We start from the raw sequence: 18,514 nt of genomic DNA, 5'->3' as shown, positions 1-18,514 counted from the left end.
AGATGCTGAGAGAGATTCCAGAGCCCCTGACCTTGAAGCGCTCCATCAGGAAGCAGCTTGTGAAGACTGTGGTTGTCCAGCAGTAGATAGTGGCTAGGTGCTAGTGAGAGTGTGTGTCTGCAGGGAGATGCTGAGAGAGATTCCAGAGCCCCTGACCTTGAAGCGCTCCATCAGGAAGCAGCTTGTGAAGACTGTGGTTGTCCAGCAGTAGATAGTGGCTAGGTGCTAGTGAGCATGTGTGTCTGCAGGGAGACGCTGAGAGAGATTCCAGAGCCCCTGTCCTTGAAGCGCTCCATCAGGAAGCAGCTTGTGAAGACTGTGGTTGTCCAGCAGTAGATAGTGGCTAGGTGCTAGTGAGCATGTGTGTCTGCAGGGAGACGCTGAGAGAGATTCCAGAGCCCCTGACCTTGAAGCGCTCCATCAGGAAGCAGCTTGTGAAGACTGTGGTTGTCCAGCAGTAGATAGTGGCTAGGTGCTAGTGAGCATGTGTGTCTGCAGGGAGACGCTGAGAGAGATTCCAGAGCCCCTGACCTTGAAGCGCTCCATCAGGAAGCAGCTTGTGAAGACTGTGGTTGTCCAGCAGTAGATAGTGGCTAGGTGCTAGTGAGCATGTGTGTCTGCAGGGAGACGCTGCGAGAGATTCCAGAGCCCCTGACCTTGAAGCGCTCCATCAGGAAGCAGCTTGTGAAGACTGTGGTTGTCCAGCAGTAGATAGTGGCTAGGTGCTAGTGAGCATGTGTGTCTGCAGGGAGACGCTGCGAGAGATTCCAGAGCCCCTGACCTTGAATCGCTCCATCAGGAAGCAGCTTGTGAAGACTGTGGTTGTCCAGCAGTAGATAGTGGCTAGGTGCTAGTGAGCATGTGTGTCTGCAGGGAGACGCTGCGAGAGATTCCAGAGCCCCTGACCTTGAAGCGCTCCATCAGGAAGCAGCTTGCGAAGACTGTGGTTGTACAGCAGTAGATAGTGGCTAGGTGCTAGTGAGCATGTGTGTCTGCAAGGAGACGCTGCGAGAGATTCCAGAGCCCCTGACCTTGAAGCGCTCCATCAGGAAGCAGCTTGCGAAGACTGTGGTTGTCCAGCAGTAGATAGTGGCTAGGTGCTAGTGAGCATGTGTGTCTGCAGGGAGACGCTGCGAGAGATTCCAGAGCCCCTGACCTTGAAGCGCTCCATCAGGAAGCAGCTTGCGAAGACTGTGGTTGTCCAGCAGTAGATAGTGGCTAGGTGCTAGTGAGCATGTGTGTCTGCAGGGAGACGCTGCGAGAGATTCCAGAGCCCCTGACCTTGAAGCGCTCCATCAGGAAGCAGCTTGTGAAGACTGTGGTTGTCCAGCAGTAGATAGTGGCTAGGTGCTAGTGAGCATGTGTGTCTGCAGGGAGACGCTGCGAGAGATTCCAGAGCCCCTGACCTTGAAGCGCTCCATCAGGAAGCAGCTTGTGAAGACTGTGGTTGTCCAGCAGTAGATAGTGGCTAGGTGCTAGTGAGAGTGTGTGTCTGCAGGGAGATGCTGAGAGAGATTCCAGAGCCCCTGACCTTGAAGCGCTCCATCAGGAAGCAGCTTGTGAAGACTGTGGTTGTCCAGCAGTAGATAGTGGCTAGGTGCTAGTGAGAGTGTGTGTCTGCAGGGAGATGCTGAGAGAGATTCCAGAGCCCCTGACCTTGAAGCGCTCCATCAGGAAGCAGCTTGTGAAGACTGTGGTTGTCCAGCAGTAGATAGTGGCTAGGTGCTAGTGAGCATGTGTGTCTGCAGGGAGACGCTGAGAGAGATTCCAGAGCCCCTGTCCTTGAAGCGCTCCATCAGGAAGCAGCTTGTGAAGACTGTGGTTGTCCAGCAGTAGATAGTGGCTAGGTGCTAGTGAGCATGTGTGTCTGCAGGGAGACGCTGAGAGAGATTCCAGAGCCCCTGACCTTGAAGCGCTCCATCAGGAAGCAGCTTGTGAAGACTGTGGTTGTCCAGCAGTAGATAGTGGCTAGGTGCTAGTGAGCATGTGTGTCTGCAGGGAGACGCTGAGAGAGATTCCAGAGCCCCTGACCTTGAAGCGCTCCATCAGGAAGCAGCTTGTGAAGACTGTGGTTGTCCAGCAGTAGATAGTGGCTAGGTGCTAGTGAGCATGTGTGTCTGCAGGGAAACGCTGCGAGAGATTCCAGAGCCCCTGACCTTGAAGCGCTCCATCAGGAAGCAGCTTGCGAAGACTGTGGTTGTACAGCAGTAGATAGTGGCTAGGTGCTAGTGAGCATGTGTGTCTGCAGGGAGACGCTGCGAGAGATTCCAGAGCCCCTGACCTTGAAGCGCTCCATCAGGAAGCAGCTTGCGAAGACTGTGGTTGTCCAGCAGTAGATAGTGGCTAGGTGCTAGTGAGCATGTGTGTCTGCAGGGAGACGCTGCGAGAGATTCCAGAGCCCCTGTCCTTGAAGCGCTCCATCAGGAAGCAGCTTGTGAAGACTGTGGTTGTCCAGCAGTAGATAGTGGCTAGGTGCTAGTGAGCATGTGTGTCTGCAGGGAGACGCTGCGAGAGATTCCAGAGCCCCTGACCTTGAAGCGCTCCATCAGGAAGCAGCTTGTGAAGACTGTGGTTGTCCAGCAGTAGATAGTGGCTAGGTGCTAGTGAGCATGTGTGTCTGCAGGGAGACGCTGCGAGAGATTCCAGAGCCCCTGACCTTGAAGCGCTCCATCAGGAAGCAGCTTGTGAAGACTGTGGTTGTCCAGCAGTAGATAGTGGCTAGGTGCTAGTGAGCATGTGTGTCTGCAGGGAGACGCTGAGAGAGATTCCAGAGCCCCTGACCTTGAAGCGCTCCATCAGGAAGCAGCTTGCGAAGACTGTAGTTGTCCAGCAGTAGATAGTGGCTAGGTGCTAGTGAGCGTGTGTGTCTGCAGGGAGACGCTGCGAGAGATTCCAGAGCCCCTGACCTTGAAGCGCTCCATCAGGAAGCAGCTTGCGAAGACTGTGGTTGTACAGCAGTAGATAGTGGCTAGGTGCTAGTGAGCGTGTGTGTCTGCAGGGAGACGCTGCGAGAGATTCCAGAGCCCCTGACCTTGAAGCGCTCCATCAGGAAGCAGCTTGTGAAGACTGTGGTTGTCCAGCAGTAGATAGTGGCTAGGTGCTAGAGAGCGTGTGTGTCTGCAAGGAGACGCTGAGAGAGATTCCAGAGCCCCTGACCTTGAAGCGCTCCATCAGGAAGCAGCTTGTGAAGACTGTGGTTGTCCAGCAGTAGATAGTGGCTAGGTGCTAGTGAGCGTGTGTGTCTGCAAGGAGACGCTGAGAGAGATTCCAGAGCCCCTGACCTTGAAGCGCTCCATCAGGAAGCAGCTTGCGAAGACTGTAGTTGTCCAGCAGTAGATAGTGGCTAGGTGCTAGTGAGCGTGTGTGTCTGCAGGGAGACGCTGCGAGAGATTCCAGAGCCCCTGACCTTGAAGCGCTCCATCAGGAAGCAGCTTGCGAAGACTGTGGTTGTACAGCAGTAGATAGTGGCTAGGTGCTAGTGAGCGTGTGTGTCTGCAGGGAGACGCTGCGAGAGATTCCAGAGCCCCTGACCTTGAAGCGCTCCATCAGGAAGCAGCTTGTGAAGACTGTGGTTGTCCAGCAGTAGATAGTGGCTAGGTGCTAGTGAGCGTGTGTGTCTGCAGGGAGACGCTGCGAGAGATTCCAGAGCCCCTGACCTTGAAGCGCTCCATCAGGAAGCAGCTTGTGAAGACTGTGGTTGTACAGCAGTAGATAGTGGCTAGGTGCTAGTGAGCGTGTGTGTCTGCAGGGAGACGCTGAGAGAGATTCCAGAGCCCCTGACCTTGAAGCGCTCCATCAGGAAGCAGCTTGTGAAGACTGTGGTTGTCCAGCAGTAGATAGTGGCTAGGTGCTAGTGAGAGTGTGTGTCTGCAGGGAGACGCTGCGAGAGATTCCAGAGCCCCTGACCTTGAAGCGCTCCATCAGGAAGCAGCTTGTGAAGACTGTGGTTGTCCAGCAGTAGATAGTGGCTAGGTGCTAGTGAGCATGTGTGTCTGCAGGGAGACGCTGAGAGAGATTCCAGAGCCCCTGACCTTGAAGCGTTCCATCAGGAAGCAGCTTGTGAAGACTGTGGTTGTCCAGCAGTAGATAGTGGCTAGGTGCTAGTGAGCATGTGTGTCTGCAGGGAGACGCTGAGAGAGATTCCAGAGCCCCTGACCTTGAAGCGCTCCATCAGGAAGCAGCTTGCGAAGACTGTAGTTGTCCAGCAGTAGATAGTGGCTAGGTGCTAGTGAGAGTGTGTGTCTGCAGGGAGACGCTGCGAGAGATTCCAGAGCCCCTGACCTTGAAGCGCTCCATCAGGAAGCAGCTTGTGAAGACTGTGGTTGTCCAGCAGTAGATAGTGGCTTGGTGCTAGTGAGCATGTGTGTCTGCAGGGAGACGCTGAGAGAGATTCCAGAGCCCCTGACCTTGAAGCGCTCCATCAGGAAGCAGCTTGTGAAGACTGTGGTTGTCCAGCAGTAGATAGTGGCTAGGTGCTAGTGAGCATGTGTGTCTGCAGGGAGACGCTGAGAGAGATTCCAGAGCCCCTGACCTTGAAGCGCTCCATCAGGAAGCAGCTTGCGAAGACTGTAGTTGTCCAGCAGTAGATAGTGGCTAGGTGCTAGTGAGCGTGTGTGTCTGCAGGGAGACGCTGCGAGAGATTCCAGAGCCCCTGACCTTGAAGCGCTCCATCAGGAAGCAGCTTGCGAAGACTGTGGTTGTCCAGCAGTAGATAGTGGCTAGGTGCTAGTGAGCGTGTGTGTCTGCAGGGAGACGCTGCGAGAGATTCCAGAGCCCCTGACCTTGAAGCGCTCCATCAGGAAGCAGCTTGCGAAGACTGTGGTTGTCCAGCAGTAGATAGTGGCTAGGTGCTAGTGAGAGTGTGTGTCTGCAGGGAGACGCTGCGAGAGATTCCAGAGCCCCTGACCTTGAAGCGCTCCATCAGGAAGCAGCTTGTGAAGACTGTGGTTGTCCAGCAGTAGATAGTGGCTAGGTGCTAGTGAGCGTGTGTGTCTGCAGGGAGAAGCTGCGAGAGATTCCAGAGCCCCTGACCTTGAAGCGCTCCATCAGGAAGCAGCTTGTGAAGACTGTAGTTGTCCAGTAGTAGATAGTGGCTAGGTGCTAGTGAGCGTGTGTGTCTGCAGGGAGACGCTGAGAGGGATTCCAGAGCCCCTGACCTTGAAGCGCTCCATCAGGAAGCAGCTTGTGAAGACTGTAGTTGTCCAGTAGTAGATAGTGGCTAGGTGCTAGTGAGCATGTGTGTCTGCAGGGAGACGCTGCGAGAGATTTCAGAGCCCCTGACCTTGAAGCGCTCCATCAGGAAGCAGCTTGTGAAGACTGTGGTTGTCCAGCAGTAGATAGTTGCTAGGTGCTAGTGAGCATGTGTGTCTGCAGGGAGACGCTGCGAGAGATTCCAGAGCCCCTGACCTTGAAGCGCTCCATCAGGAAGCAGCTTGTGAAGACTGTAGTTGTCCAGTAGTAGATAGTGGCTAGGTGCTAGTGAGAGTGTGTGTCTGCAGGGAGACGCTGCGAGAGATTCCAGAGCCCCTGACCTTGAAGCGCTCCATCAGGAAGCAGCTTGTGAAGACTGTGGTTGTCCAGCAGTAGATAGTGGCTAGGTGCTAGTTAGCGTGTGTGTCTGCAGGGAGACGCTGCGAGAGATTCCAGAGCCCCTGACCTTGAAGCGCTCCATCAGGAAGCAGCTTGTGAAGACTGTGGTTGTCCAGCAGTAGATAGTGGCTAGGTGCTAGTGAGCGTGTGTGTCTGCAAGGAGACGCTGAGAGAGATTCCAGAGCCCCTGACCTTGAAGCGCTCCATCAGGAAGCAGCTTGCGAAGACTGTAGTTGTCCAGCAGTAGATAGTGGCTAGGTGCTAGTGAGCGTGTGTGTCTGCAGGGAGACGCTGCGAGAGATTCCAGAGCCCCTGACCTTGAAGCGCTCCATCAGGAAGCAGCTTGCGAAGACTGTGGTTGTACAGCAGTAGATAGTGGCTAGGTGCTAGTGAGCGTGTGTGTCTGCAGGGAGACGCTGCGAGAGATTCCAGAGCCCCTGACCTTGAAGCGCTCCATCAGGAAGCAGCTTGTGAAGACTGTGGTTGTCCAGCAGTAGATAGTGGCTAGGTGCTAGTGAGCGTGTGTGTCTGCAGGGAGACGCTGCGAGAGATTCCAGAGCCCCTGACCTTGAAGCGCTCCATCAGGAAGCAGCTTGTGAAGACTGTGGTTGTACAGCAGTAGATAGTGGCTAGGTGCTAGTGAGCGTGTGTGTCTGCAGGGAGATGCTGAGAGAGATTCCAGAGCCCCTGACCTTGAAGCGCTCCATCAGGAAGCAACTTGTGAAGACTGTGGTTGTCCAGCAGTAGATAGTGGCTAGGTGCTAGTGAGAGTGTGTGTCTGCAGGGAGACGCTGCGAGAGATTCCAGAGCCCCTGACCTTGAAGCGCTCCATCAGGAAGCAGCTTGTGAAGACTGTGGTTGTCCAGCAGTAGATAGTGGCTAGGTGCTAGTGAGCATGTGTGTCTGCAGGGAGACGCTGAGAGAGATTCCAGAGCCCCTGACCTTGAAGCGTTCCATCAGGAAGCAGCTTGTGAAGACTGTGGTTGTCCAGCAGTAGATAGTGGCTAGGTGCTAGTGAGCATGTGTGTCTGCAGGGAGACGCTGAGAGAGATTCCAGAGCCCCTGACCTTGAAGCGCTCCATCAGGAAGCAGCTTGCGAAGACTGTAGTTGTCCAGCAGTAGATAGTGGCTAGGTGCTAGTGAGAGTGTGTGTCTGCAGGGAGACGCTGCGAGAGATTCCAGAGCCCCTGACCTTGAAGCGCTCCATCAGGAAGCAGCTTGTGAAGACTGTGGTTGTCCAGCAGTAGATAGTGGCTAGGTGCTAGTGAGCGTGTGTGTCTGCAGGGAGACGCTGCGAGAGATTCCAGAGCCCCTGACCTTGAAGCGCTCCATCAGGAAGCAGCTTGCGAAGACTGTGGTTGTCCAGCAGTAGATAGTGGCTAGGTGCTAGTGAGCGTGTGTGTCTGCAGGGAGACGCTGCGAGAGATTCCAGAGCCCCTGACCTTGAAGCGCTCCATCAGGAAGCAGCTTGCGAAGACTGTGGTTGTCCAGCAGTAGATAGTGGCTAGGTGCTAGTGAGAGTGTGTGTCTGCAGGGAGACGCTGCGAGAGATTCCAGAGCCCCTGACCTTGAAGCGCTCCATCAGGAAGCAGCTTGTGAAGACTGTGGTTGTCCAGCAGTAGATAGTGGCTAGGTGCTAGTGAGCGTGTGTGTCTGCAGGGAGAAGCTGCGAGAGATTCCAGAGCCCCTGACCTTGAAGCGCTCCATCAGAAAGCAGCTTGTGAAGACTGTAGTTGTCCAGTAGTAGATAGTGGCTAGGTGCTAGTGAGCGTGTGTGTCTGCAGGGAGACGCTGAGAGGGATTCCAGAGCCCCTGACCTTGAAGCACTCCATCAGGAAGCAGCTTGTGAAGACTGTAGTTGTCCAGTAGTAGATAGTGGCTAGGTGCTAGTGAGCATGTGTGTCTGCAGGGAGACGCTGCGAGAGATTTCAGAGCCCCTGACCTTGAAGCGCTCCATCAGGAAGCAGCTTGTGAAGACTGTGGTTGTCCAGCAGTAGATAGTTGCTAGGTGCTAGTGAGCATGTGTGTCTGCAGGGAGACGCTGCGAGAGATTCCAGAGCCCCTGACCTTGAAGCGCTCCATCAGGAAGCAGCTTGTGAAGACTGTAGTTGTCCAGTAGTAGATAGTGGCTAGGTGCTAGTGAGAGTGTGTGTCTGCAGGGAGACGCTGCGAGAGATTCCAGAGCCCCTGACCTTGAAGCGCTCCATCAGGAAGCAGCTTGTGAAGACTGTGGTTGTCCAGCAGTAGATAGTGGCTAGGTGCTAGTTAGCGTGTGTGTCTGCAGGGAGACGCTGCGAGAGATTCCAGAGCCCCTGACCTTGAAGCGCTCCATCAGGAAGCAGCTTGTGAAGACTGTGGTTGTCCAGCAGTAGATAGTGGCTAGGTGCTAGTGAGCGTGTGTGTCTGCAGGGAGACGCTGAGAGAGATTCCAGAGCCCCTGACCTTGAAGCGCTCCATCAGGAAGCAGCTTGTGAAGACAGTGGTTGTCCAGCAGTAGATAGTGGCTAGGTGCTAGTGAGCGTGTGTGTCTGCAGGGAGACGCTGCGAGAGATTCCAGAGCCCCTGACCTTGAAGCGCTCCATCAGGAAGCAGCTTGTGAAGACTGTAGTTGTCCAGTAGTAGATAGTGGCTAGGTGCTAGTGAGCGTGTGTGTCTGCAGGGAGACGCTGAGAGGGATTCCAGAGCCCCTGACCTTGAAGCGCTCCATCAGGAAGCAGCTTGTGAAGACTGTGGTTGTCCAGCAGTAGATAGTGGCTAGGTGCTAGTGAGAGTGTGTGTCTGCAGGGAGACGCTGAGAGAGATTCCAGAGCCCCTGACCTTGAAGCGCTCCATCAGGAAGCAGCTTGTGAAGACTTTAGTTGTCCAGTAGTAGATAGTGGCTAGGTGCTAGTGAGCGTGTGTGTCTGCAGGGAGACGCTGCGAGAGATTCCAGAGCCCCTGACCTTGAAGCGCTCCATCAGGAAGCAGCTTGTGAAGACTGTAGTTGTCCAGTAGTAGATAGTGGCTAGGTGCTAGTGAGCGTGTGTGTCTGCAGGGAGACGCTGCGAGAGATTCCAGAGCCCCTGACCTTGAAGCGCTCCATCAGGAAGCAGCTTGTGAAGACTGTAGTTGTCCAGTAGTAGATAGTGGCTAGGTGCTAGTGAGCATGTGTGTCTGCAGGGAGACGCTGAGAGAGATTCCAGAGCCCCTGACCTTGAAGCGCTCCATCAGGAAGCAGCTTGTGAAGACTGTGGTTGTCCAGCAGTAGATAGTGGCTAGGTGCTAGTGAGAGAGTGTGTCTGCAGGGAGACGCTGAGAGAGATTCCAGAGCCCCTGACCTTGAAGCGCTCCATCAGGAAGCAGCTTGTGAAGACTGTGGTTGTCCAGCAGTAGATAGTGGCTAGGTGCTAGTGAGCGTGTGTGTCTGCAGGGAGACGCTGCGAGAGATTCCAGAGCCCCTGACCTTGAAGCGCTCCATCAGGAAGCAGCTTGTGAAGACTGTAGTTGTCCAGTAGTAGATAGTGGCTAGGTGCTAGTGAGCGTGTGTGTCTGCAGGGAGACGCTGAGAGGGATTCCAGAGCCCCTGACCTTGAAGCGCTCCATCAGGAAGCAGCTTGTGAAGACTGTAGTTGTCCAGTAGTAGATAGTGGCTAGGTGCTAGTGAGCATGTGTGTCTGCAGGGAGACGCTGCGAGAGATTTCAGAGCCCCTGACCTTGAAGCGCTCCATCAGGAAGCAGCTTGTGAAGACTGTGGTTGTCCAGCAGTAGATAGTGGCTAGGTGCTAGTGAGCATGTGTGTCTGCAGGGAGACGCTGCGAGAGATTCCAGAGCCCCTGACCTTGAAGCGCTCCATCAGGAAGCAGCTTGTAAAGACTGTAGTTGTCCAGTAGTAGATAGTGGCTAGGTGCTAGTGAGAGTGTGTGTCTGCAGGGAGACGCTGCGAGAGATTCCAGAGCCCCTGACCTTGAAGCGGTCGCTTCATGAAGCAGCTTGTGAAGACTGTGGTTGTCCAGCAGTAGATAGTGGCTAGGTGCTAGTTAGCGTGTGTGTCTGCAGGGAGACGCTGCGAGAGATTCCAGAGCCCCTGACCTTGAAGCACTCCATCAGGAAGCAGCTTGTGAAGACTGTGGTTGTCCAGCAGTAGATAGTGGCTAGGTGCTAGTGAGCGTGTGTGTCTGCAGGGAGACGCTGCGAGAGATTCCAGAGCCTCTGACCTTGAAGCGCTCCATCAGGAAGCAGCTTGTGAAGACTGTGGTTGTCCAGCAGTAGATAGTGGCTAGGTGCTAGTGAGCTTGTGTGTCTGCAGGGAGACGCTGCGAGAGATTCCAGAGCCCCTGACCTTGAAGCGCTCCATCAGGAAGCAGCTTGTGAAGACTGTGGTTGTCCAGCAGGTGATAGTGGCTAGGTGCTAGTGAGAGTGTGTGTCTGCAGGGAGACGCTGCGAGAGATTCCAGAGCCCCTGACCTTGAAGCGCTCCATCGGGAAGCAGCTTGTGAAGACTGTAGTTGTCCAGTAGTAGATAGTGGCTAGGTGCTAGTGAGCGTGTGTGTCTGCAGGGATACGCTGCGAGAGATTCCAGAACCCCTGTCCTTGAAGCGCTCCATCAGGAAGCATCTTGCGAAGACTGTGGTTGTCCAGCAGTAGATAGTGGCTAGGTGCTAGTGAGCATGTGTGTCTGCAGGGAGACGCTGCGAGAGATTCCAGAACCCCTGTCCTTGAAGCGCTCCATCAGGAAGCAGCTTGCGAAGACTGTGGTTGTCCAGCAGTAGATAGTGACTAGGTGCTAGTGAGCGTGTGTGTCTGCAAGGAGACGCTGAGAGAGATTTCAGAGCCCCTGACCTTGAAGCGCTCCATCAGGAAGCAGCTTGCGAAGACTGTGGTTGTCCAGCAGTAGATAGTGGCTAGGTGCTAGTGAGCGTGTGTGTCTGCAAGGAGACGCTGAGAGAGATTTCAGAGCCTCTGACCTTGAAGCGCTCCATCAGGAAGCAGCTTGTGAAGACTGTGGTTATCCAGCAGTAGATAGTGGCTAGTTGCTAGTGAGCGTGTGTGTCTGCAGGGAGACGCTGCGAGAGATTCCAGAGCCTCTGACCTTGAAGCGCTCCATCAGGAAGCAGCTTGTGAAGACTGTGGTTGTCCAGCAGTAGATAGTGGCTAGGTGCTAGTGAGCGTGTGTGTCTGCAGGGAGACGCTTCGAGAGATTCCAGAGCCCCTGTCCTTGAAGCGCTCCATCAAGAAGCAGCTTGTGAAGACTGTGGTTGTCCAGCAGTAGATAGTGGCTAGGTGCTAGTGAGCATGTGTGTCTGCAGGGAGACGCTGCGAGAGATTCCAGAACCCCTGTCCTTGAAGCGCTCCATCAGGAAGCAGCTTGCGAAGACTGTGGTTGTCCAGCAGTAGATAGTGGCTAGGTGCTAGTGAGCGTGTGTGTCTGCAAGGAGACGCTGAGAGAGATTCCAGAGCCCCTGACCTTGAAGCGCTCCATCAGGAAGCAGCTTGCGAAGACTGTGGTTGTCCAGCAGTAGATAGTGGCTAGGTGCTAGTGAGCATGTGTGTCTGCAGGGAGACGCTGCGAGAGATTCCAGAACCCCTGTCCTTGAAGCGCTCCATCAGGAAGCAGCTTGCGAAGACTGTGGTTGTCCAGCAGTAGATAGTGGCTAGGTGCTAGTGAGCGTGTGTGTCTGCAAGGAGACGCTGAGAGAGATTCCAGAGCCCCTGACCTTGAAGCGCTCCATCAGGAAGCAGCTTGCGAAGACTGTGGTTGTCCAGCAGTAGATAGTGGCTAGGTGCTAGTGAGCTAGTGTGTCTGCAAGGAGACGCTGAGAGAGATTCCAGAGCCTCTGACCTTGAAGCGCTCCATCAGGAAGCAGCTTGTGAAGACTGTGGTTGTCCAGCAGTAGATAGTGGCTAGGTGCTAATGAGCTTGTGTGTCTGCAGGGAGAAGCTGCGAGAGATTCCAGAGCCCCTGACCTTGAAGCGCTCCATCAGGAAGCAGCTTGTGAAGACTGTAGTTGTCCAGTAGTAGATAGTAGCTAGGTACTAGTGAGCATGTGTGTCTGCAGGGAGACGCTGCGAGAGATTCCAGAGCCCCTGACCTTGAAGCGCTCCATCAGGAAGCAGCTTGTGAAGACTGTAGTTGTCCAGTAGTAGATAGTAGCTAGGTACTAGTGAGCATGTGTGTCTGCAGGGAGACGCTGCGAGAGATTCCAGAGCCCCTGACCTTGAAGCGCTCCATCAGGAAGCAGCTTGTGAAGACTGTAGTTGTCCAGTAGTAGATAGTAGCTAGGTACTAGTGAGCATGTGTGTCTGCAGGGAGACGCTGCGAGAGATTCCAGAGCCTCTGACCTTGAAGCGCTCCATCAGGAAGCAGCTTGTGAAGACTGTGGTTGTCCAGCAGTAGATAGTGGCTAGGTGCTAGTGAACATGTGTGTCTGCAGGGAGACGCTGCGAGAGATTCCAGAACCCCTGTCCTTGAAGCGCTCCATCAGGAAGCAGCTTGCGAAGACTGTGGTTGTCCAGCAGTAGATAGTGGCTAGGTGCTAGTGAGCATGTGTGTCTGCAGGGAGACGCTGCGAGAGATTCCAGAACCCCTGTCCTTGAAGCGCTCCATCAGGAAGCAGCTTGCGAAGACTGTGGTTGTCCAGCAGTAGATAGTGGCTAGGTGCTAGTGAGCGTGTGTGTCTGCAAGGAGACGCTGAGAGAGATTCCAGAGCCCCTGACCTTGAAGCGCTCCATCAGGAAGCAGCTTGTGAAGACTGTAGTTGTCCAGTAGTAGATAGTAGCTAGGTACTAGTGAGCATGTGTGTCTGCAGGGAGACGCTGCGAGAGATTCCAGAGCCCCTGACCTTGAAGCGCTCCATCAGGAAGCAGCTTGTGAAGACTGTAGTTGTCCAGTAGTAGATAGTAGCTAGGTACTAGTGAGCATGTGTGTCTGCAGGGAGACGCTGCGAGAGATTCCAGAGCCCCTGACCTTGAAGCGCTCCATCAGGAAGCAGCTTGTGAAGACTGTGGTTGTCCAGCAGTAGATAGTGGCTAGGTGCTAGTGAGCATGTGTGTCTGCAGGGAGACGCTGCGAGAGATTCCAGAGCCCCTGACCTTGAAGCGCTCCATCAGGAAGCAGCTTGCGAAGACTGTGGTTGTACAGCAGTAGATAGTGGCTAGGTGCTAGTGAGCGTGTGTGTCTGCAGGGAGACGCTGCGAGAGATTCCAGAGCCCCTGACCTTGAAGCGCTCCATCAGGAAGCAGCTTGTGAAGACTGTGGTTGTCCAGCAGTAGATAGTGGCTAGGTGCTAGAGAGCGTGTGTGTCTGCAAGGAGACGCTGAGAGAGATTCCAGAGCCCCTGACCTTGAAGCGCTCCATCAGGAAGCAGCTTGTGAAGACTGTGGTTGTCCAGCAGTAGATAGTGGCTAGGTGCTAGTGAGCGTGTGTGTCTGCAAGGAGACGCTGAGAGAGATTCCAGAGCCCCTGACCTTGAAGCGCTCCATCAGGAAGCAGCTTGCGAAGACTGTAGTTGTCCAGCAGTAGATAGTGGCTAGGTGCTAGTGAGCGTGTGTGTCTGCAGGGAGACGCTGCGAGAGATTCCAGAGCCCCTGACCTTGAAGCGCTCCATCAGGAAGCAGCTTGCGAAGACTGTGGTTGTACAGCAGTAGATAGTGGCTAGGTGCTAGTGAGCGTGTGTGTCTGCAGGGAGACGCTGCGAGAGATTCCAGAGCCCCTGACCTTGAAGCGCTCCATCAGGAAGCAGCTTGTGAAGACTGTGGTTGTCCAGCAGTAGATAGTGGCTAGGTGCTAGTGAGCGTGTGTGTCTGCAGGGAGACGCTGCGAGAGATTCCAGAGCCCCTGACCTTGAAGCGCTCCATCAGGAAGCAGCTTGTGAAGACTGTGGTTGTACAGCAGTAGATAGTGGCTAGGTGCTAGTGAGCGTGTGTGTCTGCAGGGAGACGCTGAGAGAGATTCCAGAGCCCCTGACCTTGAAGCGCTCCATCAGGAAGCAGCTTGTGAAGACTGTGGTTGTCCAGCAGTAGATAGTGGCTAGGTGCTAGTGAGAGTGTGTGTCTGCAGGGAGACGCTGCGAGAGATTCCAGAGCCCCTGACCTTGAAGCGCTCCATCAGGAAGCAGCTTGTGAAGACTGTGGTTGTCCAGCAGTAGATAGTGGCTAGGTGCTAGTGAGCATGTGTGTCTGCAGGGAGACGCTGAGAGAGATTCCAGAGCCCCTGACCTTGAAGCGTTCCATCAGGAAGCAGCTTGTGAAGACTGTGGTTGTCCAGCAGTAGATAGTGGCTAGGTGCTAGTGAGCATGTGTGTCTGCAGGGAGACGCTGAGAGAGATTCCAGAGCCCCTGACCTTGAAGCGCTCCATCAGGAAGCAGCTTGCGAAGACTGTAGTTGTCCAGCAGTAGATAGTGGCTAGGTGCTAGTGAGAGTGTGTGTCTGCAGGGAGACGCTGCGAGAGATTCCAGAGCCCCTGACCTTGAAGCGCTCCATCAGGAAGCAGCTTGTGAAGACTGTGGTTGTCCAGCAGTAGATAGTGGCTTGGTGCTAGTGAGCATGTGTGTCTGCAGGGAGACGCTGAGAGAGATTCCAGAGCCCCTGACCTTGAAGCGCTCCATCAGGAAGCAGCTTGTGAAGACTGTGGTTGTCCAGCAGTAGATAGTGGCTAGGTGCTAGTGAGCATGTGTGTCTGCAGGGAGACGCTGAGAGAGATTCCAGAGCCCCTGACCTTGAAGCGCTCCATCAGGAAGCAGCTTGCGAAGACTGTAGTTGTCCAGCAGTAGATAGTGGCTAGGTGCTAGTGAGCGTGTGTGTCTGCAGGGAGACGCTGCGAGAGATTCCAGAGCCCCTGACCTTGAAGCGCTCCATCAGGAAGCAGCTTGCGAAGACTGTGGTTGTCCAGCAGTAGATAGTGGCTAGGTGCTAGTGAGCGTGTGTGTCTGCAGGGAGACGCTGCGAGAGATTCCAGAGCCCCTGACCTTGAAGCGCTCCATCAGGAAGCAGCTTGCGAAGACTGTGGTTGTCCAGCAGTAGATAGTGGCTAGGTGCTAGTGAGAGTGTGTGTCTGCAGGGAGACGCTGCGAGAGATTCCAGAGCCCCTGACCTTGAAGCGCTCCATCAGGAAGCAGCTTGTGAAGACTGTGGTTGTCCAGCAGTAGATAGTGGCTAGGTGCTAGTGAGCGTGTGTGTCTGCAGGGAGAAGCTGCGAGAGATTCCAGAGCCCCTGACCTTGAAGCGCTCCATCAGGAAGCAGCTTGTGAAGACTGTAGTTGTCCAGTAGTAGATAGTGGCTAGGTGCTAGTGAGCGTGTGTGTCTGCAGGGAGACGCTGAGAGGGATTCCAGAGCCCCTGACCTTGAAGCGCTCCATCAGGAAGCAGCTTGTGAAGACTGTAGTTGTCCAGTAGTAGATAGTGGCTAGGTGCTAGTGAGCATGTGTGTCTGCAGGGAGACGCTGCGAGAGATTTCAGAGCCCCTGACCTTGAAGCGCTCCATCAGGAAGCAGCTTGTGAAGACTGTGGTTGTCCAGCAGTAGATAGTTGCTAGGTGCTAGTGAGCATGTGTGTCTGCAGGGAGACGCTGCGAGAGATTCCAGAGCCCCTGACCTTGAAGCGCTCCATCAGGAAGCAGCTTGTGAAGACTGTAGTTGTCCAGTAGTAGATAGTGGCTAGGTGCTAGTGAGAGTGTGTGTCTGCAGGGAGACGCTGCGAGAGATTCCAGAGCCCCTGACCTTGAAGCGCTCCATCAGGAAGCAGCTTGTGAAGACTGTGGTTGTCCAGCAGTAGATAGTGGCTAGGTGCTAGTTAGCGTGTGTGTCTGCAGGGAGACGCTGCGAGAGATTCCAGAGCCCCTGACCTTGAAGCGCTCCATCAGGAAGCAGCTTGTGAAGACTGTGGTTGTCCAGCAGTAGATAGTGGCTAGGTGCTAGTGAGCGTGTGTGTCTGCAGGGAGACGCTGAGAGAGATTCCAGAGCCCCTGACCTTGAAGCGCTCCATCAGGAAGCAGCTTGTGAAGACAGTGGTTGTCCAGCAGTAGATAGTGGCTAGGTGCTAGTGAGCGTGTGTGTCTGCAGGGAGACGCTGCGAGAGATTCCAGAGCCCCTGACCTTGAAGCGCTCCATCAGGAAGCAGCTTGTGAAGACTGTGGTTGTCCAGCAGTAGATAGTGGCTAGGTGCTAGTGAGCATGTGTGTCTGCAGGGAGACGCTGAGAGAGATTCCAGAGCCCCTGACCTTGAAGCGCTCCATCAGGAAGCAGCTTGCGAAGACTGTAGTTGTCCAGCAGTAGATAGTGGCTAGGTGCTAGTGAGCGTGTGTGTCTGCAGGGAGACGCTGCGAGAGATTCCAGAGCCCCTGACCTTGAAGCGCTCCATCAGGAAGCAGCTTGCGAAGACTGTGGTTGTACAGCAGTAGATAGTGGCTAGGTGCTAGTGAGCGTGTGTGTCTGCAGGGAGACGCTGCGAGAGATTCCAGAGCCCCTGACCTTGAAGCGCTCCATCAGGAAGCAGCTTGTGAAGACTGTGGTTGTCCAGCAGTAGATAGTGGCTAGGTGCTAGAGAGCGTGTGTGTCTGCAAGGAGACGCTGAGAGAGATTCCAGAGCCCCTGACCTTGAAGCGCTCCATCAGGAAGCAGCTTGTGAAGACTGTGGTTGTCCAGCAGTAGATAGTGGCTAGGTGCTAGTGAGCGTGTGTGTCTGCAAGGAGACGCTGAGAGAGATTCCAGAGCCCCTGACCTTGAAGCGCTCCATCAGGAAGCAGCTTGCGAAGACTGTAGTTGTCCAGCAGTAGATAGTGGCTAGGTGCTAGTGAGCGTGTGTGTCTGCAGGGAGACGCTGCGAGAGATTCCAGAGCCCCTGACCTTGAAGCGCTCCATCAGGAAGCAGCTTGCGAAGACTGTGGTTGTACAGCAGTAGATAGTGGCTAGGTGCTAGTGAGCGTGTGTGTCTGCAGGGAGACGCTGCGAGAGATTCCAGAGCCCCTGACCTTGAAGCGCTCCATCAGGAAGCAGCTTGTGAAGACTGTGGTTGTCCAGCAGTAGATAGTGGCTAGGTGCTAGTGAGCGTGTGTGTCTGCAGGGAGACGCTGCGAGAGATTCCAGAGCCCCTGACCTTGAAGCGCTCCATCAGGAAGCAGCTTGTGAAGACTGTGGTTGTACAGCAGTAGATAGTGGCTAGGTGCTAGTGAGCGTGTGTGTCTGCAGGGAGACGCTGAGAGAGATTCCAGAGCCCCTGACCTTGAAGCGCTCCATCAGGAAGCAACTTGTGAAGACTGTGGTTGTCCAGCAGTAGATAGTGGCTAGGTGCTAGTGAGAGTGTGTGTCTGCAGGGAGACGCTGCGAGAGATTCCAGAGCCCCTGACCTTGAAGCGCTCCATCAGGAAGCAGCTTGTGAAGACTGTGGTTGTCCAGCAGTAGATAGTGGCTAGGTGCTAGTGAGCATGTGTGTCTGCAGGGAGACGCTGAGAGAGATTCCAGAGCCCCTGACCTTGAAGCGTTCCATCAGGAAGCAGCTTGTGAAGACTGTGGTTGTCCAGCAGTAGATAGTGGCTAGGTGCTAGTGAGCATGTGTGTCTGCAGGGAGACGCTGAGAGAGATTCCAGAGCCCCTGACCTTGAAGCGCTCCATCAGGAAGCAGCTTGCGAAGACTGTAGTTGTCCAGCAGTAGATAGTGGCTAGGTGCTAGTGAGAGTGTGTGTCTGCAGGGAGACGCTGCGAGAGATTCCAGAGCCCCTGACCTTGAAGCGCTCCATCAGGAAGCAGCTTGTGAAGACTGTGGTTGTCCAGCAGTAGATAGTGGCTAGGTGCTAGTGAGCGTGTGTGTCTGCAGGGAGACGCTGCGAGAGATTCCAGAGCCCCTGACCTTGAAGCGCTCCATCAGGAAGCAGCTTGCGAAGACTGTGGTTGTCCAGCAGTAGATAGTGGCTAGGTGCTAGTGAGCGTGTGTGTCTGCAGGGAGACGCTGCGAGAGATTCCAGAGCCCCTGACCTTGAAGCGCTCCATCAGGAAGCAGCTTGCGAAGACTGTGGTTGTCCAGCAGTAGATAGTGGCTAGGTGCTAGTGAGAGTGTGTGTCTGCAGGGAGACGCTGCGAGAGATTCCAGAGCCCCTGACCTTGAAGCGCTCCATCAGGAAGCAGCTTGTGAAGACTGTGGTTGTCCAGCAGTAGATAGTGGCTAGGTGCTAGTGAGCGTGTGTGTCTGCAGGGAGAAGCTGCGAGAGATTCCAGAGCCCCTGACCTTGAAGCGCTCCATCAGGAAGCAGCTTGTGAAGACTGTAGTTGTCCAGTAGTAGATAGTGGCTAGGTGCTAGTGAGCGTGTGTGTCTGCAGGGAGACGCTGAGAGGGATTCCAGAGCCCCTGACCTTGAAGCGCTCCATCAGGAAGCAGCTTGTGAAGACTGTAGTTGTCCAGTAGTAGATAGTGGCTAGGTGCTAGTGAGCATGTGTGTCTGCAGGGAGACGCTGCGAGAGATTTCAGAGCCCCTGACCTTGAAGCGCTCCATCAGGAAGCAGCTTGTGAAGACTGTGGTTGTCCAGCAGTAGATAGTTGCTAGGTGCTAGTGAGCATGTGTGTCTGCAGGGAGACGCTGCGAGAGATTCCAGAGCCCCTGACCTTGAAGCGCTCCATCAGGAAGCAGCTTGTGAAGACTGTAGTTGTCCAGTAGTAGATAGTGGCTAGGTGCTAGTGAGAGTGTGTGTCTGCAGGGAGACGCTGCGAGAGATTCCAGAGCCCCTGACCTTGAAGCGCTCCATCAGGAAGCAGCTTGTGAAGACTGTGGTTGTCCAGCAGTAGATAGTGGCTAGGTGCTAGTTAGCGTGTGTGTCTGCAGGGAGACGCTGCGAGAGATTCCAGAGCCCCTGACCTTGAAGCGCTCCATCAGGAAGCAGCTTGTGAAGACTGTGGTTGTCCAGCAGTAGATAGTGGCTAGGTGCTAGTGAGCGTGTGTGTCTGCAGGGAGACGCTGAGAGA

General features: G+C 54.7%; 1 protein-coding gene across 1 annotated transcript in view; it reads left to right on the top strand.

Annotated features, from left to right (window-relative positions):
* The window catches only part of LOC134535423 (transmembrane channel-like protein 6), a 108,124-nt gene that overhangs the window by 12,972 nt on the left and 76,638 nt on the right, over positions 1–18,514 (top strand). The window lies entirely within an intron of this gene.

The sequence above is a fragment of the Bacillus rossius genome, chromosome 8, assembly GCF_032445375.1.
Source record: "Bacillus rossius redtenbacheri isolate Brsri chromosome 8, Brsri_v3, whole genome shotgun sequence".
NCBI lineage: Eukaryota > Metazoa > Arthropoda > Insecta > Phasmatodea > Bacillidae > Bacillus > Bacillus rossius.
The sequence above is the reverse complement of the archived record's forward strand: the minus strand, read 5'-3'. Positions and strand labels throughout refer to the sequence as shown.